This window comes from Saimiri boliviensis, chromosome 11 (assembly GCF_048565385.1).
Source record: "Saimiri boliviensis isolate mSaiBol1 chromosome 11, mSaiBol1.pri, whole genome shotgun sequence".
NCBI lineage: Eukaryota > Metazoa > Chordata > Mammalia > Primates > Cebidae > Saimiri > Saimiri boliviensis.
Window position 1 is genome coordinate 113660964 of NC_133459.1, and position 27299 is coordinate 113688262.

At 39.0% G+C, this 27299-nt stretch overlaps 1 pseudogene; it reads right to left on the minus strand.

The window, feature by feature from the left end:
- Positions 1 to 766: 766 nt before the first annotated feature.
- On the minus strand, positions 767 to 9836 carry LOC101051731 (secretory carrier-associated membrane protein 1-like; annotated as a pseudogene).
- Between the last annotated feature and the right edge of the window lie 17463 nt (positions 9837 to 27299).

A 27299-nucleotide genomic window follows, 5' to 3' on the forward strand; every position in this document is an offset into this window, starting at 1 on the left:
ATGAGCATAGGATATATTTTTATTTAAATATAAAACTACTAGACAAAAAAAATTATAAAGCATCTAGAACAAAACACTGGAGAAATGCTCCAGAATACAGATCTGGGCAAAGATTTTTTTGAGTATGCCTCAAGAACACAATAAATAAAATCAAAACCAGATAAATGGGATTACATAAAGCTCAAAAGCTTCTGCACAACAATAAAACAATTGAAGAGACAACCTACAGAATGACAGAAAATATTTGCAAACTATTTATCTGACAAGGGATTAATAACCAGAATATATAAGGAGCTCAAACAACTCAATAGTAAAAAAAAAATAATTGAATAAAACACTCAAACAACTCAATAGTAAAAAAACAAATAACTGAATAAAAAAATATCTGAACAAATATTTCTCAAAAGAAGACATAAAAATTGCTAACAGATATACAATAAAATGGTCACCACCACTAATTATCAGATAACTGAAAATCAAAACCACAATGAGATATCATTTCACTCCTGTTAGAATGGCTTTTACAAAAGAGACAGAGAATAACAGACGCTGGTGAGAATGCAGAGAAAGGGGAACCCTTGTACACCGTTAGTGTGAATGTTAATTAGTACATTCTTTTTTCGAAAAGACACCTGCACTTGTATGTTTCTTGCAGCACTATTCACAATAGCAAAGTCATGAAATCAACCTCAATGTCCATCAAAGGTAGATTGGATACAGAAAATGTGGTATATATACATAGATACAGCTGGAGGTCCTCATCTTTTTAAAACATAACTGGTAAGATGACCGCTGATGCTGTGAAAAATGCTGCTATGATAAATATCCTGATTCCAACAGGAAATAATTTGGTTGAGACCAGTAAGGGTTGAAATTCAACCACAATTGCCCTAATTATGAAATCCTACAGCCTGGAGTACATGTACAGCAAACTAATGAATATAGACAAAGAAGAATACAAATAATCTGAATGCACTGTCACTCCTGAAAGCTCCATAAACTGGTCTGTACCAACAGACAAATGAACAAGGAGTAAAAAGCAAGAACTACAGGATACTGAATCCAAAATCAACCACTCTTGCAAAATCAACACAAAACCAAGCCAAGCATCTGAAGATATTTAGAAACACTGTTACAGCACGGAACATCCACAATTAGTAAGTTTTACTGTCTTTTGGAATTCCATAGGAATGTGGAATTCCATAGGAATGTCAACAGAGAAATCCTGATAGAAACAAGATTCTGTAGGAAAATTGCTAAGAAGAAGTGGCCAATTATTTTTTCTATGATGTTGAGTGAGGTTTTGCATTTCTCATTCCCTGTGATCTAATTTTGCATATTTTCTTTCCACTGCTTCCTGGTGCTTAAGAAGTTCAGCCTGGGCCAATGCATGTTTTTTGCAATCTGTGTATAAACTGGATGTTTCTCTGTTGGTTTCATTATTGCTGGTTGTGTATTGGGTGTGTTAGGCATCTTCACACTGCCTGGTAGAGGCTTGAAGGGATTGTTGAGATGTTGTCCAAAAGAAAGGCAATCAATATATCAAAGAGATATCTGCACCCCCATGTTTACTGCACCAGTATTCACAGTAGCCAAAATATAGAATCAACCTAAGTGTCTATCAAGGGATAAATGAATAAGTAAAATGTGGTATATACACAATCAAATATTATTCAGCCATATATAAGAATAAAAACCCCTTATATGCAGCAATGTGAATAGAAGTGGAGGGCATTATGTTAAATGAATAAGCCAAACACAGAAAGACAAATATCATATGCTCTCACTCACATATGTGAACTACAGAGGTAGAGCTTATGAAGACAGGTTTCCAGAGGCCAGGAAGTATGGGAAAGGAGGAAATAAAGAGAGATTATTAATGGGTACAAATATACAGTAACTAATAGATAGAAGAAATAAGACCTGGTGTTTGATAGATCAATAGAGTGTGTGTAGCTAACATTAGTCTATTAAACATTTCAAAATAGCTAGAAGACAATAATTTGAATGCTCCTAGTGTAAAGAAAAACTAGACATTGAATGTGATGGACATCCTAATTATCCTGATTTGATTATATGAATGTATCAGATTATTACATGTACCCTGAAAATATGTACACTAATTATGTCTTAATAAAAATAATTTTTAAATATATAAATGTTGGATAGTCAGCTCAAATCCTTCCTGAGTATCCAGTGTTTTCCCCATGAACCTGACAGTGTTTAGGTTAATATTCATGAATCAGAAGAATCATGACGATGGTGTGCCCTGGATGCTTGGAATGTCCTAAAATTGTGGTAACAGAGAATGTTAGATACATTATGTTACAGGTAGTTGTTTTGTCACACTAACCTTAAGCTAACAAAAGATTTGAGAACTGGATTAAATTATCTTTCTATCCCCACGACCTAGCAGAGTTTGGAACCTATTAGGTCACCAATAAATATTTTTTGATGAATGGGATCATGGATGAGCCAAAGATATGTACTCTGAGGTAGCTAGTGTTATAAGATGATGTGTCTATATGAAGATCTGTTTTATACATTGATTTTATTAATGCAGTACTTTAACCCAGAAACATGCTGTTCATTATAAAAGTTATCTAATACAAAAGAAAATGGAATTTTCCAAAAAGATATCCTGTGAAGCATTGTTCATATACTATAGGAAGTAAAAATAAATTACTTATTAAAAAAAAAAAAAGGTTGTGTGCAAATAAGTTTGGTAAGGACTGAGATTTTGCCTCTAATTTACTTAGGTCTTTCACAGCTTTATCATTTTATTATTATTATTTTTAAATTGATTGATAAAATTGTATATATTTACGGTGTACAATATACATACGTTGTGGAATGACTAAATCTAACTGGGAAGGTTTTTCTTTCAGTGCAGAAATTCTTAGAACTTATGAATTTTTAGACTTGCATTTGGCTGCATGTGACAGAAATCTGATTGCATAGATATAAACAAGTAGGAGTTTAGAAAAATAAATGCAGACACAGGCTTCCAGAGTGGAAGGTCAGTTCCAGGTTCCTCCAGTGCACAGTCACCTTTCCAAATTCTCCTCCAGCCTCCCTGGCAGAGGGTGGGGTTTTCTTTTTCATCCTCACAGGGTGGCTGCCGCACTTCTAGGCAGGAAACATGGCTGAGTCAAGGGCAGAAGGTGGAAAACAGCAAAACAATTTGTCCCTTTATTTCCGGAAAGAAATATGTTTTTCTCAGTTGTCCACTTAGTTAACTTTGTGCTTTTGTCTCACTGCCAGAATATAATAGGTCATGTGGCTCTGCCTAGCTGTAAGTGAGTCTGGAATAAGGAGTATTTTTAATTGGTGCACTGCTGCCCTAAAGCAAAATCGAGGATTTGTTAGTTAAAAAAGGAAGAGTGAATGGGTACTGGTCTGGCAACCAACAGTGTCTAAAACTAAGGTATATCGTGACTTCCCAAAAGTGGGAATATAGCCATATGTGTTATTTCTCCACCCCGTTTTTCAAGCGTTCCTTTGAGAAGGCTTTACAGGCATTCTGACAAGAATATAATTGACATTGTGACTGGAAGGTGGCCTGTCACCGAGTTTAACCTTCCCAGCATATAATTATTTCTTCTCTTTGGTAAATAATTAGAGACATTAGCTTTTTTCAGACTGCATTTCTGAAGAATCTGGCCCTGACATTTCTTAGGTTACAATACACTGGGAAAGTCTAGGTCAACTGATAAGGATACTGCCATATCAGGGGATGATCTCAAGCAGGAACACATAAGGATCTATTTAAAGCAAACAAACAAACCCTAAGTAGAGCTAATCCCTGCTCTGTCCAGCTTCTCCTTAATTCTCACAGTGAATGAAGTAAACTGGAAAAAGTATACACCAACATGGTTTTTGTCTAACTGCGGTAGATTGATGGTAGCAATGGTCTTGATTTGTTCACTCCTTCCATTAAAGACACTGAGTCTCTACTAGCCCTGGCATATATAATGTGGGTAACTAACAGTGTGCCGGTTCTGAGCCAGGTCTTTAGAGGTCCAGTGTATTTCTTCTTGTTGCCTCTTGCTCCTCTGTCTTTGCCAGGAGAATAAGCCTGGATGAGCCTGCTGGTGAGCAGTCACGTGGAATAGAGCCAAGATGGTGCAGGCTTATGAGCAAGTTCATCCAGGGTCGACTGTTTAATTGCCCTACAGCTGGCAACAGACACATAACTAAGTCTCGATGAGCTCAGCTTGGATCAACAAAATGTTAGTCAAGCAAAAGACTTGTGAGTAACAAGAGTTTATTGCTGTATGCCATGGGGGTTTTGTGTTTTCCGTCGTGGTTGTTACATGGCATTCCTGTGGTAACAGATAACTGATACACTAACCCAGCTGTGAGGGGTAACAGATAACTGATACACTAACCCTGAGAAGGGGTGATGAACAAGTTGTGAATAAATTGGAGTGTCTGGCATACCATTACTTACCTGAAAGCCCTTGCTATTGTGTCTCCTCTCTGCATTTCTTGCCTCAATTTGTTTCGAAAATTGCATCCCAACTTGTGTATGAATCTCCTGAATACTCAGTTTGCTCTTTATTTAGTATTATCTTTACCAGATCTTTTGAATCAACATTCAAAAGGTAACATTACTCCTTTTAAAAATAATTTTTATTTTCAAAAATAAATATTTAAAAATCATGTAATAAGCACTTCCGCACCCCCACAGAATGAGTAGTTTTTAGCATTTTGTTATATTTGCTTCAAGTCTCCTGTTTTATGACAGCATACTCCTGCATGTAAAGCTGTGACCCTCTGATATCCCAACTCCCCAACGTCATGACCCTTCTCATTCCTGAAGTCAGTCATTTGACTGATTTAGTGCAAATCCTGCCAATGCCTTATAAAAATGTGTTAACATACTATATTTATAAATAATTTTTTAATGTAGGTTTTATTATTATTTGGATATGGTGAGGCCAACAGATCAGGACCCAATTGCCATTGAAAAGATAATTTATTACAGTTCCCAAGGGGAGGGCTACACTCCACCATGCAGAGGTTATAAGGGGAAGCACCAAGGTTAGTCAGAAGTCAGAGAGAGCTAGGGGAAAACACAGGCAATGTCTTTATAGTGGGTTGTGCAGAAAGAAACAGGTGAGGTAGGGTAAATAGGCTTAAGATTGGCTAATTTGAATAATTTCAGCTAGCTCAAGGGTATAGGGGTTGTCTCTAGTCATCTGGTAGGCCCTGGGGTGATTAGGGCAGGGGAATGGTGGCCCTGAATGAAAGAGCCCTATGAGGGCCACATAAAGAAGTTGGTGGTTGTGGGGCTGGGTCTGGACTCTGGATTGGTTACTTTGCATATGAAAAGTACACTCACAGGAAAGTCTTTTACTGTGTCTAGGAACTAGCTAGCCTTGGGAGGGCCAGTTTAGCCCCCACCATGTCGAAGCATCAGAAATACAGAAAACAAAAAGACAGGATTGCTACAATATTACATATCTATAAATAAGGTATTACATTCCATGCCTGTTTAACAGACTATTAGGTTCACAGAAAATTGAGTGGTAGGTATAAAGAGTTCCCATACATGCCCCTGCCCTCTACATGCACATCACCTCCCACATTACCAACTTCCCCTATCAGAGTGGTATGTTTGTTACCATTGGTGAACCTACATTGACACATCATTATCTTCCAAACTGTATAGAACTCTCTCTACCTACCACTCAATTATTGTACATTCCATGGGTTTGAACAAATATATCACGATGTTTCCACCATTGTAGTATTATACAGAATAGTTGCCCTTTCCAAAAATCCGCTGTACTGTGCCTATTCATGTCTTCCTCTCCTCCGCAATCCCGTAACAGCCACTCGCCTTTTTTATTGTATCTGTAATTTTCTTTTGCAGAATCTTGTATAGTTGTAATCATACAGTATGTAGCCTTTTCAGGTTGATTTTTTTTCACTTAGTAGTATGCTTTTAAGATTCCTCTGTCTTTTCATGGCTTGACAGCTTGTTTTCTTTTAGTGTAGAATAATATTTCATTATCTGGATATACCATCTTTTTATCCATTCACCTTTTTCAAAATCTCTTGATTGCTTCCAAGTTTTGGCAATTATGAATAAAGCTTCAATAAACATTTGCGTGCAGGTTTTTGTGTGGGCATAAGTTTTCAACTACTTTGGGCAAATACTAAGGAGTATGATTATTTGATTGTCTGGTAACCATATACTTAATTTTGTTAGAAATCACCAGACTGCTTTCCAAAATAGCTGTACCACTTTACATTCCCACTAGCAATGAAGGAGAGCTCCTGTTGATGCTTATTCTTGTTGTCAGTGTACTATATTTTTGATATTTGAATAGGCGTGCAGTAGTATTTTATTGTTGTTATAATTTGCATTTCCCTGATGACATGTGCCGTAAAGCATCTTCTCAGACGCTCTTTAGCATCTGTATATTTTCTTTATTGAGGTGTCTGTTAAGGTCTTTGGGCCATTTTTTAATTGAGTTGTTTCTTTTCTTTCTTACTATTCAATTTTATGAATCCTTTGTGGTTTTAGGTTAACAGTCTTTTATTAGATGTGTCTTTTGCAAATATTTCTCCCAGTCTGTGGCTTTTCTTCTTATTCTCTTAACATTGTCTTTTGCGGAGCAGAAGTTTTTAATTTTAATGAAATCTAGCTTATTAATCATTTCTTTCAATGGATTGTCCCTTTGGTACAGTATCTAAAAAGTTATTGCCATACCCAATGTCATCAACATCTCCTATATTGTCTTCTAAGAGTGTTACAATTTTGTACTTTACATTTAGGTCTGTGATACATTTAGAGTTAATTTTTACAAAGGGCATAAGGTCTGTGTCTAGATTCAGTTTTTTGTTTTTTGTTTTGCATGTGGATGTCCAATTGTTTCAGCACCCTTTGTTGAAAATTACTCTTTGCTCCATTGTATTGCCTGTACTCCTTTGTCAAAGATCATTTACATGGGTCTATTTCTGGGCTCTCTATTCTTTCCCATTGATTTATTTGTCCATTATTTAGTCAATACTATACTGTCTTGATTACTTCATCTTCATAGTAAGCCTTGAGGTTGAGTAGTGTCAGTTCTCCCACTTTGTTCTTCTCTTGTTGTGTGCACTTTAAAACCTTATATAACTACTTTCTTTGTCCTTTTTTAAAAGTTCAAAGGTAAAAACAGTGTGTTTTTTAAAGAAATTTTTTTATTTCCATAGGCTTTTAGGAGACCAGTGGGTATTTGAAACATACAATATTTGGGTTTCCATTCCTGGAGTTACTTAATTTAGAGTAATAGTCTCCAATCCCAACAAGGTAGCTTTGAGTGCCACTAATTCATTCCTTTTTATGGCTTAGTAGAATTCCGTCATATATATTTACCACAGTTTCTTTATCCACTTGTCGACTAATGAGCATTTTAGTTGATTCCACATTTTTATGATTGTGAATTGTGCTGTTATAAACATGCATGCACAAGTGTCTTTCATATAATGACTCTTTTTCCTCTGGTAGACACCCAGTAACAGAATTGCTGGATCAAATGGTAGTTCTACTTTTAGTTCTTTAAGGAAACTTCACACTGTTTTCCACGGTGATTGTACTACTTCTTGTAGTGATTGTACTACTTTACATTTCCACCAGCAGTGTAGAAGTGTTCCCTTTTCAATGCATCCATGCCAACATCTATTATTGTTTGATATTTTGATTATGGCCATTCTTGTAGAAGTAAGGCAGTATCGCATTGTGGTTTTGATTTGCATTTTCCCAATTGTTAGTGACGTTGAGAATTTTTTATGTTTGTTGACAATTTGTATATCTTCTTTTGAGAACTGTCTATTCATGTCCTTGCCCACTTTTTGAGAGATTGATCTTTTTCTTGCTGATTTGTTAGAATTCCTTTGTTAGAATTCCTAGATTCCGTGTATTAGTCCTCTGTTGGATGTATAGATTGTGAGTATTTCTCCCACTGTGTGGGTTATCTGTTTACTCTGCTGACTGCTCCTTTTGCCCTGCAAAAGCTCTTTAGTTTAATTAAATCCAATCTATTTATCCTTGTTTTTATTGCATTTGCTTTTGAATTCTTCATCATAAAATCCTTGTCTAAGCCAATGCCTAGAAGGGTTTTTCCAATGCCATCTTCTAGAATTTTTATAGTTTCCGGTCTTGGATTTAAGTCCTTAGTCCATCTTAAGTTGATTTTTACCTAAGGTGAGAGATGAGGATTCAGTTTCATTCTCTTACATGCAGCTTGCCAATTATACCAGCATCACGGGTTGAATAGGGTGTCCTTTCCTCACTTTGGTTTTGTTTGCTTTGTCAAAGCTTGGTTGGCTGTAAGTATTTGGCCTTACTTCTGGGTTCTCTACTTTGTTCCATTGGTCTCTGGGCTGAGAGACCAATGAGTATGAGTACCATGCTGTTATCATTGCTATGGCCTTATACTATAGTTTGAAATCAGGTACTGTGATACCTCCAGATTTGTTCTTTTTGCTTAGTCTTGCTTTGGCTATGAGGGCTCTTTTTTGGTTCCATATACATTTTAGGATTGTTTTTTCTAGTTCCATGATGAATGATGGTGGTATTTTGATGAGAATTGCATGAATTTGTGGATTGCTTTTGGCAGTATGGCCATTTTTACAATATTCATTCTACCCATCCATGAGCATAGGATGAGTTTCCGTTTCTTTGTGTCTTCTGCGATTTCTTTCAGTAGTGTTTTGTAGTTTTCCTTGTAGAGGTTTTTCATGTCATGGGTTAGGTATATTCCTAAGTTTTTGTTGTTGTTTTGTAGCTATTGTAAAAGGAGTTGAGTTCTTGATTGGAGTCTCAGCTTGGTTGCTGTTGATTGTATAGCAGAGCTACTGATTTGTGTTCATTCATTTTGTATCAAAACTTTGCTGAATTATTTTATTAGTTCTAACAGCTTTTTGGGAGTCTTTAGGGTTTTCTAGGTATACAATTAAATCATCAGCAAACAGTGACAGTTTGACTTCCTCTTTACTGATTTGGATGCTGTTTATTTCTTCTTCTTGTCTGACTGCTCTGGCTAGGTTTTCCAGTACTATGTTGAATAGAAGTGGTAAGAGTGAGATCCTTGTCTTGTTCCAGTTCTCAGAAGGAATGCTTTCAACATTTCCCCATTCAGTATTACATTGGCTGTGGGTTTGTCATAGATGGCTTTTATTATATTGATATGTGTCTCATATGCCAGTTTTGCTGAGAATGTTAGTCATAAAGCGATGCTGGATTCTGTCAAATGCTTTTTCTGTATCTATGGAGATGATCATGTGACTTTTGTTTTTAATCCCGTTTATTTGGTCTATCACATTTATTGACTTGCATATGTTAAACCATTCCTGCATCCCCATTATGAAACCCATTTGATTAAGGTAAATTATCTTTTTGAGGTGTTGCTGGGTTCAGTTACCTAGTATTTTTCTTAAAGATTTTGCATCTATGTTCATCAGGGATTTGGTCTGTAATTTTCTTACTTGGTTACGTCCTTCCCTGGTTTCAGTATTAGGGTGAATAGAATAACTTGGGGAGGAGGCCCTTTCTCTCTATCTTGTGAAATAGTGTCGATAGGATTGGTACCAATTCTTCTTTGAATATCTGACAGAATTCAGCTGTGAGTCCATCTGTTCCTGAACCTTTTTGTTGGTAATTTTTTCATTACCATTTCAAACTTGCTGCTTGTTATTCGTCTGTTCAGGGTATCTAATTCTTCCTGATTTAAGCTAGAAGGGTTGTAACTTTTCAGGTATTTGTCAATCTCCTCCAGGTTTTCTAGTTTATACATATATAGGTATTCATGGTGAACTTGGATAATCTTTTGTATTTCCATGGTTTCAGTTTTAACATCTTCTCTTTTGTTTCTAATCGAACTTATTTGGATTTTTCTCTCTTCTTTTCTTGATTAATCTTGTTAAAGGTCTATCAATTTCATTTATCTTTTCAAAGAATCAGTTATTTGTTTCATTTATCTTTTGTATTTTTTGTTTGTTTCAATTTCACTTAATTCTGTTCTGATCTTGGTTATTTCTTTTTTTTTCTGTTGAGTTTGGGTTTGGTTTGTTCTTGTTTCTCTAGCTCCTTGAGGTGTGACCTTAGATTGTCTATTTGTCCTCTTTCAGACTTTTTAATGTAGGCCTTTAGGACTAGGAACTTTCCTCTTAGCACCACCTTTGCTGTATCCCAGGGGTTCACATAGGTTGCATCACTATTGTTCTGTTCAAAGAATTTTTAAATGTTCATCTTGATTTCATTGTTCATGCAATGATCATTCAGGAGCAGATAATTTAATTTCCATGTATTTGCATGGTTTTGAAGGGTTTTTTTGGAGTTGATTTCCAGTTTTCTTGTACTGTGGTCTAAGAGTACTTGATGCTATTTCAATTTTTAAAAAATTTATTGAGGCTTTTCTTGTGGCCTATCATATGGTCTATCTTGGAGAAAGTTTATTACTCTGTTGATAGAATGTATATTCTGTGGTTGGTGTGTAAAATGTTCTGTAAATATCTGTTAAGCCCATTTGTTTCAGGGTATAGTTTAAATCCACTGTTTCTTTATTGACTTTCTGTCTTGATGACTGATTTAGTGCTGTCAGCGAAGTATTAAAGTCTTCCACTATTACTGTGTTGGTGTCTATCTCATTTCTTAGGTCTAGTAGTTATTGTCTTATAAATTTGGGATCTCCAGTGTTATATATTTAAGATTGTGCATATATATTTAAGACTGTGATATTTTCCTGTCAGACAAGGTCTTTTATCATTGTATAATTCCCCTCTTCGTTCTTTTTTAACTACTGTTGCTTTAAAGCTTGTTTTGTCTGATAGAAGAATAGCTACTCCTGCTTGCTTTTGGTGTCCATTTGCATGGAATGTCTTTTTCTTCACTTTTACTTTGTTTATTTAAGTCTTTGTGTGTTAGATGAGTCTCTTGAATGCAGCAGATAGTTTGGTTGGTGAATTCTTATTCATTCTGCCATTCTATATCTTTTAAGTGGTGCATTTAGGCCATTTACATTCAACATTAGTATTGAGATGTGAGATACTATTCCATTCATCATGTTATTTGTTGCCTGTATACCTTGTTTTTTTTTTAATTGTATTTTTGTTTTGTAAGTTCTGTGAGATTTATGCTTCAAAGAGGTTCTGTTTTGATGTCTTTCCAGGATTTGTTTCAAGATTTAAAGCTCCTTTAAGCAGTTCTTCTAGTGATTGCTTGGTAGTAGCAGATTCTCTCAGCATTTGTTTGTCTGAAAAAGACTGTTATCTTTCCTTAATTTATGAAGCTTAGTTTTGCTGAATACAAAATTATTGGTTCCTAATTGTTTTGTTAAGGAGGCTGAAGATAGGGTCCCAATCTGCAGAGAAAGCTGACATTAATCTGTTTCCTTGGTTACCTGATGTTTTTGCCTCAGAGTTCTTAATATTTTTTTCTTTGTCTTAATTTTAGGTAATCTGATGACAATGTGCCTAGGTGATAATTATTATTATTTTTTGAGATGGAGTTTTGCTCTGTCAGCCAGGCTAGAGTGCAATGATATAATCTCGGCTCACTGCAATCTCCACCTTCCAGGTTCAAGCAATGCTCCTGCCTCAGCGTCTTGAGTAGCTGGGATCACAGGCATATGCCACCACGCCTGGTTAGCTTTTGTAGTTTTAATACAGACAGGGTTTCACCATGTTGGTCAGGATGGTCACAAACTCCTGACCTTGTGATCTACTCACCTTGGCCTCCTAGAGTGCTGGGATTACAGGTGGCGATGATTTTTTTGTGGTGAGTTTCCCAGGTGTTTGAGCTTCTTTTATTTGGATATCTATGTCTCTAGCAAGGCCAGGGAAATTTCCCTCAATTTAATCCTCAAATATGTTTTCCAAACTTTTAGATTTCTCTTCTTCCTCAAGAATGCCAATTATCCTTAGGTTTGGTCATTTAACATAATCCCAAACTTCTTGAAGTCTTTGCTCATTGGTCTTACTCCTTTTTCTTTGACTTTGTTGGATTGAGTTAATTCAAAAACCTTGTCTTCAAGCTCTGAAGCTCTTTCTTCTGCTTGTTCGATTCATTGTTGAGACTTTTCAGAACATTTTGCATTTCTGTAAGAGTGTTAATTATTTCCTGAAGTTTTGATTGTTTTTTATTTATGCTATCTATTTCATTGAGGATTTCTTCCTTCATTTCTTGTGTCATTTTTTTATTTCCTTAAATTAGACTTTACCTTTATCTGGTGTCTCCTTGATTAGCTTAATAACATACCTTCTGGATTCTTTTTCAGGTAAATCAGGGATTTCTTGGTTTGAATCAATTGCTGGTGAGCTAGGTGTGATTTTTTTTTTTGGGGGGGGGGGATTGTTAAAGAACCTTGTTTTGCCATATTACCAGAATTATTTCTTTGGTTCCTTCTCATTTGCATAGGCTCTGTCAGAGGGGAGGTCTAGGGCTCAAGGCTGCTGTTCCAATTCTTTTGTGCCATGGGGTGTTACCTTGATGTAATACTCTCCCTGCTTTCTGAGAGCTGAGCTATAGTGATTGTTATCTCTCTTCTGAATCTAGCCACCCAGCAGGTCTACCAGGTTCTGGGCTTGTATTGGGGGTGGTCTGCACAGAGTTTTTTGGTGTATACCATCTGCAGGTCTCTCAGCCGTGGATGTCAGCACCTGTTCTGTTGGAAATGAGCTGTGTAAGGATCCTTAGTTTTGGTTGTTTAATGTACTATTTTTGTGTTGGTTAGCCTCCTGCCAGAAGGTGGTGCTTTCAAGAGAGCACCAGCTGTGGTAGTATAGGGAGGACTAGGCAGTGGGCAGGAGCCTAGAACTCCCAAGAGTATATGCCCTTTGTCTTCAGCTACCTGGGTGGGTAGGGTGCAGAGCTAGGTGTGTCTGAGCTCAAACTCTCTCCTTGGGCAAGTCTTGATGCAGCTGCTGTGGGGTGTGGGGTGTAGTTCCCAGGTCAATGGAGTTATGTTTTCAGGAGGATTTTGGCTGCCTCTGCTGTGTCATGCAGGTCATCAGAAAAGTGGGAAAAAGCCAGGAGTCACAGGCCTTACCCAACTCCCACACAATCTAAAAGGCTGGTCTCACTCCCATTGTGCCCCACCAGTAGCATCAAGTCTGTTTCCAGGCAGTGGGTGAGCAGGGCTGAGAACTTGCCCCAGGCTACCAGCCACGCAACTGCAAAAGCAAGCAGGGCTTTGATGCCTCCTCAACTGTGAAGTCTGCACACTGGATTCATACCCTCCCTCAAGTTCCTGCCAGGAGACTTCACGTTTGGGTGGAATTGTTACAAAGTTCAAGTGGAGATTTTCTTTTCCCTGTCAACCTTTCCCCGTTCCTTTGGCAGCCCTCCTCAAGGACCCTTGTGAGACAAGGCAGAAATGGCTTCCCAGGGGACCCAGAGAGTCCACAGGACTTTTCCCACTGCTTCCTCTACCCCTGTATTTCACTCAGCTGTCTAAATTGACTCAGGTCCAGGTAAGGTCAGAATCTTCTCCGTGATCTAGACCTTCGGGTTCCCCAGTGAGGGTGTGTGTTCAGACACACACCAACAAGAAAATAAGAACTCAGTCATATAAATGAGTGGACAATTCCTCTTTCCTACTTCTGCAGCTTGGGCACCCACAGTATTTGGGGTGTCTCTTGGGTCCTGGAGGAGGGTCTGTGAGTTCTGTCAGCTTTTCTGATTTATTCATGCAGTAGTTCTCAAGCAAAAGTTCATGATGCAAGTTTCCACACACTGCTCTGTTTGCATGGGAGCTGCAATCTAGTCCTGCCTCCCATCTGTCATAATTCCTCCAAATTCCCCTAACTTTATTATTTCATTCACTGCCAAATTCAGTGAAAGAAGAAGAAATATACATGTTTCAAAGATGGGACAATTGCAACTCACGATTTTTTAAGATTCTGATATCAGAATGATAGACCGGAGGATTAACCCCACCAAACAGGCTTTGTGTGAGCAACATGGCTGTTTATTCACTCAGGTGCGGGTGGGCTGACTCCAAAAAGAGAGTCAGCGGAGGTGGTAGGATAGGAGTTGGTGTTATAGGTTTGGGGTAGGCAGTGGAAAGTTACAGATGTTACAATTTAGGGTGGTTTTTGCAAGCTGGGAGGGGGTCATAGGGTCTGCAGTCACAAGGTTGACCAAAGTCAGTTTCAGAGTCCAATTGTCTTATCAATTGAGACAGGAATAAGGAACAATAGAAGAATGTTTCAAGTTAATAAGACACCACAGGAATTGATTATTCTTCCCCTTTTCATGGTCTTCCAGTCACTTCAGATTTTCTAATTCTGGGAGGCCATTCAGAGGTGTACGTGTGGGTCACAGGGGTTGCCATGACTTGACTTAGGGTATGGCCTATGGTGCAGCCAGTTCAAAGAACCTTGCAATTGTGTAGTATTATCCTAGTTTTTCGGTCCTTGTGAATATTTGTTTCGGTCAGTCTTTTAAATTTTAACCATTTTAATAAATATATAGTGTATCTCAGTGTGATTAATTTTTATTTTCTTAGTGAAAAATAATGTTGAGTATCTTTTTATGTGCTTATTTGCTATCCGTATATGTTTGCTACTTAAATCTCTTGCCCATTTTTAAAAACGATTTTTTCAAATTAAGTTTTGAGGGTTATTTACATATTGTGGATACCCATCCTTTATCAGATAAGTGATTGTGGATTTGGTATTGTATTTAGGAATTCTTTTTCTAAAATACCATCACAAAAATTTTCTTTTATCTTTTCTTCTATAAGTTATATAGCTTTCAGTTTAACATTTTGGGATATTATTCATTTTCAATATCGTGGATAGGAGCACTTATCTGGTATATGTATATCCAATTGTTCTAGCACTATTTGTTGAAAAGACCATTCACCAATGAAAATTGTTTTACACCTTTGTTAAAAATCAATTGCTCACCTATGTATTGATCTATTTATTAATGCTCCTTTCTTTTTCATTGATTGACTAACCTGTCTTTGTGTCAGTATCATGCTGTCTTGATTACTATATTTTTATATTAAGTCTGGATATTGCAATGTCCCTTCTCACTTTGGCAAATCTCTGAAAATCTTTTACTTGATAATGCTTGCTTACATTTGGCTGACTCTGGTCTCAAAGGTGGGACAATTGCACCTCACAATTTTTTAAGATTCTGATATCAGAATGATAGATCAGAGGATAAACAGCACTTAGATAGCAATATTCCTCAAAGCGTGGCCTGTGGACCACTCACATCAGACACAACTTTGAAGTTTGTTTGTATGATATTACCACTTACATTCCTGTGTGCTTATGCCTGATTTATTAAATTGGAATCTTTAGGTATGGGGCTTATGAATCTTCACATTTAGTAAGTTTTCGAAGTGGTGCTTATGGACCTTAAAGTTAAATAATTGCTTATACAAAAGTGCTGGGGGGAAAAACCCTTTCTTGTATATTTTTAACATTTGTTATACAGATGAGTAAAACAGATGTACTTAGGTGGAAATAAAGAAAATGCTTTAATTTACCTGTTCATTTATTTACTCCCTTTTTAAATTCATACATTTGTTTCCTATTCATAAATGACAAAGGATAAAGTATAAAATGTAAAAATGCAAAACTGCAACTTTGAAGAATTTGTGGAATCTATTTTCAAAGCCAGGATATGTTTCTCAAGTATTATTTATGGTTGTCAGATGATGACTCAAATACTCCCTGCAATCAGGAAACAGAGGAACATTGTGCTGGAAGAACTGCCCACAGGCATCCCCACCCCCAGGCTTTTTGCAGATTTATTTTAAACAATCTCAGACTAAAACATAGCTAACTTATTCTTAAGCCTGTTTAGAACAGGAAATTTTGTAGCTTCCTTCAAATATTAGTTCCAGTGCCGAATAATGCTACTTCCTTCAATAAAAGTTCCTGAGTTACAACAGATACAGATTCTTTATCATGGAAAATGCAAGGGAGTTGGGGGTAGGAGGGTACTCTACAGCCCATCCTACCCTGAGCAATATGAGAAATATTAAAAGGCTGATCAAGCTGGTTCACCTTGTTTTTACTTTGATCTCTTTCAGTGGTATGTCCACATCAGTATCATAATGTTTTCTTTGGTTCTAACTCCAAATCTCTACCAAGAAAATGGTGTTGAAAACTCACTCACATCAATGGCAAATGATAGATAAATGCACAACATCTTCCACCGTAGAACTGAAGTGTGGAACTTCAGATACTGTGAGTGGCAGTGGATCTGCACAGGTCTGCAGCAACCTGTTCTTGCCTCCTCAGAAGAAATAATTCGACCAAGGGCCATAAGACACAGTGAGAAATGGAGGCAAGTTTTAGAGCAGGAATGAAAGTTCATTAAAAAGCTTTAGAGCAGGAATGTGTAAAAGGAAAATAAATCTTGGGGGCTCCCAAATCATTAAGCTAAAGGGAAAAGTCAAACTGGGAACTGCTTAGGGCAAACCTGTCTCCCATTTTCTTCAAAGTCACCGCTCTACTCACTGAGATAAATGCATATCTGATTGCCTCCTTTGGAGAGGCTAATCAGAAACTCAAAAGAATGCAACAATTGTCTCTTATCTACCTATACAACCAGGGTGGGGTGCGGGGGCTCCGCTCCTTCCCCGAGCTTGCCAAAGATGTAACCGGGGAACGACGGCAGAGCTTCGGGGTCATCCCAAAGACACTTCCAGTTGTCTGATCCAATGATTTCCCTGATGTGCCCAGGTCTTTGGCCTCTCTTGCCCCAGGAATGAGGAGAAAGGGCCCCAGTGGTGCAGTGAGCTTACTGTTTGAATAAATATCATGGACCCAACAAGTTTTGCAAAGAGAGATGTATTAGGCAGAGAGAGAGAAAGAGAGAGAACTCCCATGCTGCCATGGGAGAGGATCCAAGGGAGGAATCTGTATAGGTAAGGAGCAGTGGGTTTTTATCCTTGGAGTTATTCCCACCCCATTCATGTTCCTGTCCAATGAGAGGAGTTCTTTCAGACTTCCACTGGAGTGGTTGATCTTTGACTTTGATACTAGATTGGCTGCTAGGTCAGCAACAGAGGCCCTTCCTCCCAGAGCTTTTTGCAGGCTTTTTGAACAAAGAGGCTCACCTGGAATTTCTACTTAGCTTGCACACGGGAAAGTCGTACAAAGAACTCTATGTTCCCAGATAGGGATGTGGATGGAGGCATGGAAAATTCCTGCCTTTGAAACCACACCCTTCATGGACTCGGTTTTCCTTAACACAGTCCCTCACCTGGAAGCCCCCTCCCCGCTTCAAGTAGTCCTGTCTTTGCTTCCAGTTGTCCTGCTTTTCCGGACAGAACCAATATTCATCTTACATATGCTGGATGATATCTCATGTCTCCCTAAAATGTGCAAAACTACAAACTGTGCTCTGACTACCTTAGCCACATGTCGTCAGGACTTCCCGAGGCTGCATAACGGACGCACATTCTCAACCTTGGCAAAATACTTTCTAAATTAACTGAGACCTGCCTCAGATACTCAGCAGTTCACAAATGAAAGGAAGTAAAGTGCACTTGGAAGAGGGCCAAGCAGGCAACTTGAAAGATCAAGTGTACAGACTGACTCTGCCTGAGGGTTTGGCATGCTTCCTGGGTCTTGTGTTACTTCTCCCCTGATTCTTCCCTTGGCTGTCCTCATGCACAGTGGGCTGTTAGTGCTGGGGAGAGGCCATATGTGCAGGCGTTTACTGGAGCTACACGCATGTTCTCATGAGGACTTTTTTTTCCTATTACCAATCAAGTGTCTCTGTAAGGACATATATCAGTTAAACTCTACCATTTTGCCTTCGTGCACATGCTTGAGCCACTCGCCCAACTCCTGAGATCTTATTGGAAAATTGATCAACAGTTTCAGGTTTTTCTTTTCTTTTCTTTTTTTCTTTTTTTCGTGTGTGTGTGTGTGTGTGTGTGTGTGTGTGTGTGTGTGATGGAGTTTCACTCTTGTTGCACAGGCTGGAGTGCAATGGCACAACCTTGGCTCACTGCAACCTCCACTTCCCAGGTTCAAGCAATTATCATGCCTCAGCCTCCCAAGTAGCTGGGATTACAGGCATGCACCACCATACCCAGCTAATTTTTGTATTTGTAGTAGAGACAGGGATTCACCATGTTGGACAGGCTGGTGTCGAACTCCTGACCTCACGTGATCCACCTGCCTCGGCCTCTCAAAGTGCTGGGATTATAGGACTATGCTACCATGCCCGGCCTCAGATTTTTCTGTCTGTTGGGGAAATGCTTTTCCCTGGCGATGGCTGAGACTAATTTTTATTTTAGAGAGACAGTTTAACAACTGCCTGACCATCATCTGATCATTAACTGACATTCCTGATACGGGGCAGGGGGGCCCTCTCCTGCCCTGCTCATGTTTGATTAGCTAATTACTGTGACAGTATCAGAGCTGAGTAAGATAGGTACTTCATTGGATCCTTTCCCATGTTTCTGAAATTAGTTGCAAAAGGAATTTTGTTATTCTACTTTCTCATTAGACAGTCTTGGAGACCTTATGATATAAACTCTCAAAAGGGCTGATAGTTATGAGCAGTCAGAAAAAATGCCTTCTTCTGGAACACCTCCTGAAAGACCTGCCTAAGGCTCTTTTACAGTTATCTTTTCCAAAAAGAAGTAGTAGTAGTACACTCTAAAATAACGAGAAGAAGAGTAGTATAGTAAACACATAAACCAGTTACACAGTTGCTTATCACTGTTATCAAGTATTATGCACTAACCTATATTTTTGTCTGGCAACACAGTACATCTGTTTACACCAGCCTCACCTTGACAATAGGAATTTTTCACCTCCATTATAATCTTACGGGATTACCACCATATAAGTGGTCTGTTGTTGACCAAAATGTCATTATGGGGTGCCTGAATGAACTGGCCTCATTATATAGATGAGGAGGCTGAGTTCCGGGGGGTAAAGTGATGCATGCTAAGTCACATAGATGACTAGGGACTATCTGTAATGTGGAAATCAGATACAGCAGCCTCTACGTTACTTTGGTAACATAATTATCATGGGCTTACTAATAACCCAGAGCAAGTAAAGAGCATGCTAAATACCTTCTTGTTTCATAATCACGGCAAGAGCTCTGCAGTACAAATGCAAGATAATGTCCTCTGAGCCCAATCCTTTGTGGGAAGAGGCAGAGTATAAATAAATAAGCAAGTAAGCAAGTAACCTCCAACTTACACTCCCAACAACGAAGAGTTTTAATTTTTTTTTTAATGAGTGCATCCGTAGGGGTATGTACGTATATTAACTTATATCGTGTACTGACTAGAAAATGATCCACGATCTCTCGGAAGACCCATTCCCTTGATTAGTGGTAAGTTAGGTTAGTTAATTAAGGTTACTTTAATACTAATTAGTCAGGGCTTTAATTATGCTTTCAGAACAGGAACACAGGAATCATATGGTTCTTAGTGACCCAGTTAACTAAAGTGATAGGATTTTTGTCTTTCATCTAATAATGATTCGTGATAAGGAACAGACGGAGAAAAGCTGATCCTAATGGGATTATAGAAGAATTCTTTAACCAGAGTAAACCAGAGAGCAACAGAAGGTCTGAGATAAAAAAGCACCCTTGGTAGCTTCTGGAATAACTCTGCAGGAGCACAGCCAGTGGGCTGAGACATGGCTGCCTTTGTCATGAAGAGCTCCCCAAAATTGGCCCCATACTAGTAAGTCAATGGATTGTAGAGTACAAGCAATAAACGACTGCCTTAACTGCAGGAGGAGTGTCGTGACAAACAGAAAATTAAGGGGGAAAAGCCTTTTCCCAATCACGGTAGTGGGTTTCCGTTACCGAGTGCCCTTTGTATGCCAGATCCTAAGACTTTCTGGAATTATGGAAATTAGTGTGCCAGGATTCCACTTCTCAAGGCAGTGATAGTCTAGCGGAATAGACAGATTTGAAGACAAATAAACTATACTGCAACACACTAAATGTGCTATTGGCAAATCTGTCCCTCCTATCCAAACTGTAAACAGACTGAAATGCATCCAATTTTCCACCAAATTCAGCATGAAAGTGTGGTTAACTTCTTTCCAGCACCAGTACTGAGTTTTAGTAGCTGTAGCCTCTTGTATTCTGGGATAATGTTGTGAGAACAATGTCCTCTAACTTGTCTAAGGAGACTTTCTGAATTCGGTGTCCTTTAGAAGTGACAACTCGAGACTGACTCAAAGAACTACATTTGCAGCAAGTCATTGGATCTGTGCATGTTTGTGGTTTTAATGGATTATATCCATTTTCCACATTTGCAGAATACTTGGCAACCCCCATCCAGTGAAGCCATTTCTCTCTACCATAGAAATGGTAGCAGGATAATCTACGACAATGTTAATTTGTACTATTACATTCTTTCTTCAGTTTTAGTTTTCCCTTCCTATATACCAAGTCGCAGTGATTCCCTGTCTGAGGGTCTTTTGTATTGTGGGACAAAAAAACTAGTTTTGTTTTTAAAAGCTCTACCAACGTACTGGATCTTCCCTGGAAGGAGCCAGAATGCAGGTGCAATTAAGGCGAAAGCTTAGAGGTTGAAACGCCATTATGGAGAGGGGTGGGGACAACAGGGTGGCCAGGCCAGGGCTTTACAGTTTTTATAAGAATCGCACATTGTATCTACTTGGGGTGGCTGTGGAATCTCTGATGAGAACTGCGGTGCAAACAGAAAGATGTCCCCACTCTCAAAGAGCCCCCACTGGCTTGAACAATGAGCATACAGGCAATGAACTTCATGAACAGGAAACCAGAAGGCCCTTCCCAGGCATTGGGCTTGGCTCTGTGGATCTCAGAGTCTGTGCAGCAGATCTCAGAGTATGTGTAGCAGACTCAGTGATAACAAAGATTGAATTTCTTGCCAGCTTTTTGGAATAGGAACTCAAAACACATAGAATTTGTTTTAGAAAATTATAAGTAAAGTTGACATTAATCCTCTGTTGTGACTTACAAATTCTTACACATTACCCCACTCATATTCCATAATAAGCAAATGCATTCTTTGCTCCTGAATCAAAGACATATGTTCTCAGCAGTCTCATTTCTGTGTTCTTAGGACCCTTGATACCTAGTGCACGAAGCTCCCCTTCATTACCACTGGAAAACCTCCCTTTAGAATCTATATATCTGGTCACGGAGAAGCTCAGACTAGTATTAGTTATAATGTGAACTCATTTCATACATCTTTAGAATATTCATGAATTCACTTCTACCTGCTGCTATTCTTTGGTACAACCCACAGCTTTTATCTGGTACTCGACCACAAAAGTAGTTTGTATTAATGCTAGAGCAAAACTAGTCTTCTTTGGACTTACTGAGAAATTTGTACATGTATAGGGTTGATATACAAAGCATTATGCTTTAGATGGACAATTTGGGAAGTTTTCAAAGATAATTTTTGTTTACCAAAATTTTGTCTTACTTTTCTTTGGTTCTAGAAACTAGTAGGTTGGCATAAAAGTAATTACAGCTTTTGCCATTACTTTTAATTGTTTATTGTCCAATTTCACATTAAAAGTAACGGCAAAAACTGCAATTAGTTTTGCAGCAACCTAATATAACACTTCACCATTTTACATTTATCTTTCTCAAATCACACAAATATTACTCATTAAATAAATAAATTCCGGTTTTTTCAACTCTATCCTGATGATATTACTGTAATCAAAAAAGGAGATGCCACAGAAGTTTCAAGGTGAAAGGGAATGCAGATCACAGCGCATCTTCAAGGAAAGGCAGAGAGGATATTCAGTGCCATAACATCATAGTTAGATAAGTTACAGGAAGAAAAAAGATAAATGCAGATTTGACAAGTTTTTTTTTTTTTTTTTCCTGGCTTTAGACCTCTGTTCTTTAAGTTCGGTGCCTCATACAGTTCATGCCATTCTTGATAAGCATCCCCTTAAGTCTCTCTAAAAATCATTAATACTATCTCACAAATAACACTATACGAGGTTGTGAAACCTCAATTTGCTTCCCCGGATCTCCCTCACTTATTTCTGAGACTGTTTCCATTACTGATATTCTGATGGCTTCTGAACTTAACTCTGTAGCCATGACCTCTCTCCTGACCTCCAGACTTTTTTTTAAATCCAATTGCCTACCTGACATCTCCTCTAAATTTCTAAAAGGTCACAAAATAAATAGCCGTTTCCCCAAACCTATTCCCAGTTCTCTCCCCTTCTTGATAATTAGCCATTTCTCTAAGAGCTGCTTCAGCTGGAAACCATGCAGTGTTTTGTTGTTTGTTTTTGTTTTCTTTTGAGATGAAGTCTGTCACCCAGGCTGGAGTGCAATGGCGTGATCTCAGCTCACTGTAACCTCTGCCTCCTGGGTTTAAGCAATTCTCCTACCTCAACCTCCCGAGTAGCTGGGTTTACAGGTGCCAGCCACCATGCCTGGCTCAGTTTTGTATTTTTAGTAGAGATGGGGGTTTCACTATGTTGGCCAGGCTGTTCTCAGACTTCTGATCTCAAGTGATCTGCCCACCTTGGCCTCCCAAAGCGCTGGGATTACAGGCTTGAGCCACCATGCCCGGCCCCATGTAGTGTTTTTAATTCTGTTCTTTTCTCCACCCAAACATCCATGTCAGCAAATCCTGTCTACTGTAACTGCAAAGTATGTCCCAAGTCAGCTAAGCATTTTTCTGTTTCCACTGCTGCTATCTTCATCTCAGCACCCATTGCCATTTTCCTACAGTACTGTGGTGGTCTCCAGACTCTCTCTCCCCTCTCCCTCCTGCTGCCACTTCCCTCCACATTCCAGGATGTGCAGAGCAACTGTGGTGAAGCTACAGAAACAAAATTCAGATCATGGCAATTCTTCGCTAAAACCCTCCAGCAGTTTGCTATTGCACACAGAATAAAGCCCAAACGCCTGACGTGGTTTAACAGTCTCTCCATGACTCAGTGCTTACTCATCTTCATGAATCACCTTCTACCACTCTCTCTTGCTCACACACGGCGGTTTCTCCTATGACCTTCTCTTGGGTCTTTGAAATGCCAAGCTTATTATGATCTTCAGGCCTGTGCCCTTGCTGTTCACTCTACCTGGAATGTTCTTCTCTCAGGATCTTCACGAGGCTGATTCCTTTTTGCTTTTCAAGTCTCAGCTCTGGTGGCGTCTTCTCAGTGAGACCTACAGTGACTCGAGCTCTCAATCGCATCGACGTGTTTAATTTTTTATTAGACTCACGGATACCCAAAATGCTCTTTGGCTTTTATTTGTGGGCTGGTTTATGACCTACTTTCACCCTCCTGTGTCTGTCTTATTCTCTGCCATGTCCTTGGCACCTCGTGGGATGTGTTCACAGAGTAGACCCTCATAAACAAGTGGTAAATGCATGGACGAAGGTCTCTACGGTGTATTTCATTTGGGTTCATTAATATGGTTTTTTGAACTGAAATGCGGCAATCTCCACATTTCTTAAAAATCTTGCTTTAGTTTATTTTTGGGGTACCTGCTGCTAGAACCTCTTCTTGTCCCACAGCCATAGGGATGAGTTTCTGCAGCCGAACTCTTCTTCCTTCCTTACTTCCCCCACAGAAGGGCAGGCAACGAACACTTCTAGCAAGACCATTTCTAAAGCTGCATCAAACTTTCTACAGCTAGTTCAATGAATCCATACAGTAATGGAACTACGTCTATATAAACCTAAGGAAAGTGCCTTTTGCTTTTGATGGCTGTGCCCAAACAATCTGTGCTCCTGTTTCTAGTGGCCCACAGAGCTCTCAGTGAGATAGTTTTTTTAGTATATATATATTTTGAAGTCCTCATTCCCAAGGATTCAGGTAAGAGGTTAGGGCTATTGTGGACCAGGGGAAATATTTGAGAAACAGACTCGGTGTTGTGCATAAAAAATTATTTCTCACAAAACTGGATCTGGTCATTGTCTGGGTCTGACACTTTAAAGGCCCCTGGTTCCTAGTGCAAATAGCTTCTACATATCTTTCCTCTCCAGGCTGCCAGCCTTGCCTGGATATAGCTGGATCCCACCAGTGAGTATAGCTCCAGCTGCTATACTCAGTCCAATGCCAAAGTGATATTAAAATCCTGACACCGGACTGATTAAACAATGCCTACGTGGTTAGGAAAGGATTTATGGAGGAGATAATATTTAAGCTCATTTCAAATGGTAAGTTGAAGAATTTAAGACAGGAAAGTGAAAGCAAAAAGACATGTGACATATATACGCAAAGACATAGAATTACACGATCAGGTTCTTAAAAGGAATTTAGTAGTGTTAGATTAGAAGAGGAGAGAGAATGAGAAGAGATGGGGGCTGGTAGGGGAAGTTGGAATCAGGTCATCTAGGCCTTGTGAGCCCTGACAAGGAACTGAGTTTTAACGAATAAGGGAATGTCACCGAATACATTTTTAAGCAAGAGACAGATGTGATCGAAATTTTCTTTTATAAACATTAACTCTGGTAGGAGCATATATAATAAATTGGAGTGGGAGAGACTACTGGGAGAGAGATCAGGGAGGGGTCTATTCCCAGAGTCAGGCAGGAGAAAAATAGAAACGTGGACTAAGGGGATAGCAATAATGGTGGTGGGGAAAGAATAAGAAGGGTCTGATTTAAGGGGCATTTCAAAGATAGCATAGACCTATAATGGCTGATTGGCTACTATGGAAAATAAGTTTCAAGAGTGATTAACCAAATTTTACTCTTGGAAAACTGTGAGACTTAATATGGCATCTGTTGAGATAATTAATTAAAAAAGAGAAGGAACAGAGAAGAAGAGAGAAAGATGTTTGCCATGCTTTAATAAAGCAGCCCAGAAGAAAAGTCTTACATCCTAGATACAGTATTTAAGGTTGGGGTTGTAATGCTCCTTGGACAGGAAGACAGGCCACCCATTGATATTGCTGATGGAATGGAGGGGTAATCTGACACATATGGCATATTAGTAGTTTGTACTAAGGATTTTGATGTGTATTGAAAAGGTAAGTGATCCTCAAAGAGTCACTGATCCTTGTCTGACATTTACCCGTTCTCTAGCTTCCATTAGCAGTCTGTTGGCATTCTCGCACTGAGATATACAGAGCTCTTTGCCTTTTCAGTCTCATTGCACAAACACTGAATCACCGCCTGTGCTGCAGGAGGAAGAAACCAACGTTTTGTTTTTTGCTTTTAAAATCTGTGGTGTTTAAAGCAGAGAAGGGTTAGAGTACAGAACTAAGAGTGAAAACATTTTGGTTGTTTTCCTGGTTGCTTAAGTTAGGTAGCCTTTCCTTTTGGTTCTTTCACCCTTCGTTCCTTCCTTCCCTTCTTCTATCCTTCCTTCCCTTCTTCTATCCTTCCTTCCTTTCCTTTCCTTATTTTTTAGAAGTTTGGTTTCATCCTCTGTAAAATGGTGATGAATGGTGGTTGTGCTTGTAACCTTTTGGCTACTTGGCAAAATCAAGTGGGATAGGGTTTACAAGGATTCAGTGTGTTGCTATTTGGTTTAAAGCACAGTAGCAGCAAATATTTTCCGATGAAATTACCTGGTATGTTTGACAGAATGCTCCATGATGCCTGGAGAAGATGACCACGTTTCCATACCAGTCAATTTTGTGTAATAATAGAAGAGAGATTGAGAGCAGAGGCTCCGGAGCACATTGTGGCAAGTACACGTCCCAGGCAGAGCCACTTTCCAGTGGAATGCTCATAGACAAGTTATTTGGACTCTTAAAGCCTTTCTTTCACTGTCAGTAAAAGAGAGACAGTAATTCTTATTTCACAAATTTGATATAATAAAGCAGATGATACAAGTATTGAGGATATTGATTTTATCCTATCACACTTGGGTGTAAGAAATGTCATATGATTCTTCTAAATAAAACTAAATCTCACTCTGAGCAGCCATTCACCAGCATATTGCGACAGTTATTATCATTCATATTTGTTCTTTGCCTGTAGCCACAGATAATTGTTTCCAAAGAATCTAAAAGTCTTACATTGTATCTTGAAGGAAAAAAATTCTCAACTCCTCAACCTATTGTGGTTGCTATTAGATGCTTATAGTTCAACCCTAATAGAATAGGCTCTGCTAGTTCTGTGTCAAGCTTGGGTGTAGGGGGCCTTTGCCAAGACAGGGAACTTTAGTGTTTAGTGCCTCTAGTACAGCACACAGCCATTCATTCCCGCTTTGAATCTTCTGAGAGAGCAGAAACTGAATTAGGTGAGAATCTTCACTATTTGCAAAACCAGTCAAAACCCACACCCCTTCCCAGGTTTGGGGTATTGCCCCATCTTTCAGGTTCAGAATACTTGGCCTCTCTACTTACATACTTTCCCCACTCAGCCTTGGCATTTCCCCCATAATTTCCCCTCAACGCGTCTTCAAAAACAGTGTTGTTATTTCTTTCCTGGGGATGTGGTGAATAGCCTATTTACCCAATTGATGTTGTCAGGTGAAATCCCTGTTTTATGCATATAGATCACTTACTATACTTAGCACAAGATAAGTGCTCTATTAATGGCAACTGTGATGGAGAGCTGCTGTCTCTCCTGAACCATCCTCCAGCTTCCTCAAGCTCTACAGTCCTGCTCTGTGTCCAGGAAACTGACACACAGGATGCTTCATTGAGTTAGGCTCTGTGTGTAGAGGGGAGGAGAGACGGGAGAAGAGTTAGGTGGAGGCATTCTTCTCCTGGCTGCTCCCTGTGGAGTCGCATGCTGGCTGCCTCACTCTATGTCAGGCCATACCTTTTGCTAGATGGCCCATGCTTCATGATGTTTTTTTTCTTTTCCTGCCTCTTCATGCCTTAGACGTGGTGACAACTCCCATGATTACTAGTTCCAGAGTATTACCCTGTCCTTTGTTGCTTTTCCTTTTTCTGTAAATAGCTGCCATCCTCATTATTCTTGATACTTTTTTTTTTTCTCAAGATGGACTCTCGCTCTGTTGCCCAGGCTGGAGTGCAGTGGCAGGATCTCAGCTCATTGCAGCCTCTGTCTCCTGGGTTCAAACAATTCTCCTGCCTCAGCCTATCAGGTAGCTAGGATTACAGGAGCCCATGACCACACCAGGCTAATTTTTGCATTTTTAGTGGAGATAGGGTTTCACCATGTTGGCCAGGCTGGTCTCGAATTCTTGATGTCAGGTGATCTACATACCTTGACCTCGCAAAGTGCTGAGATTACAGATGTGAGCCACCATGCCTGGCCTCTTAATAAAATCTTGATTTGATTTAAGTATTGGGTTCTTAAGTGCTTCCTGGATCACTTTCTCAAAACTAGAGGAATAAAATAAGAACCAACCATAATCATTTTATTCTCATGTCAGCAAAAAATGGTCATGTGCTG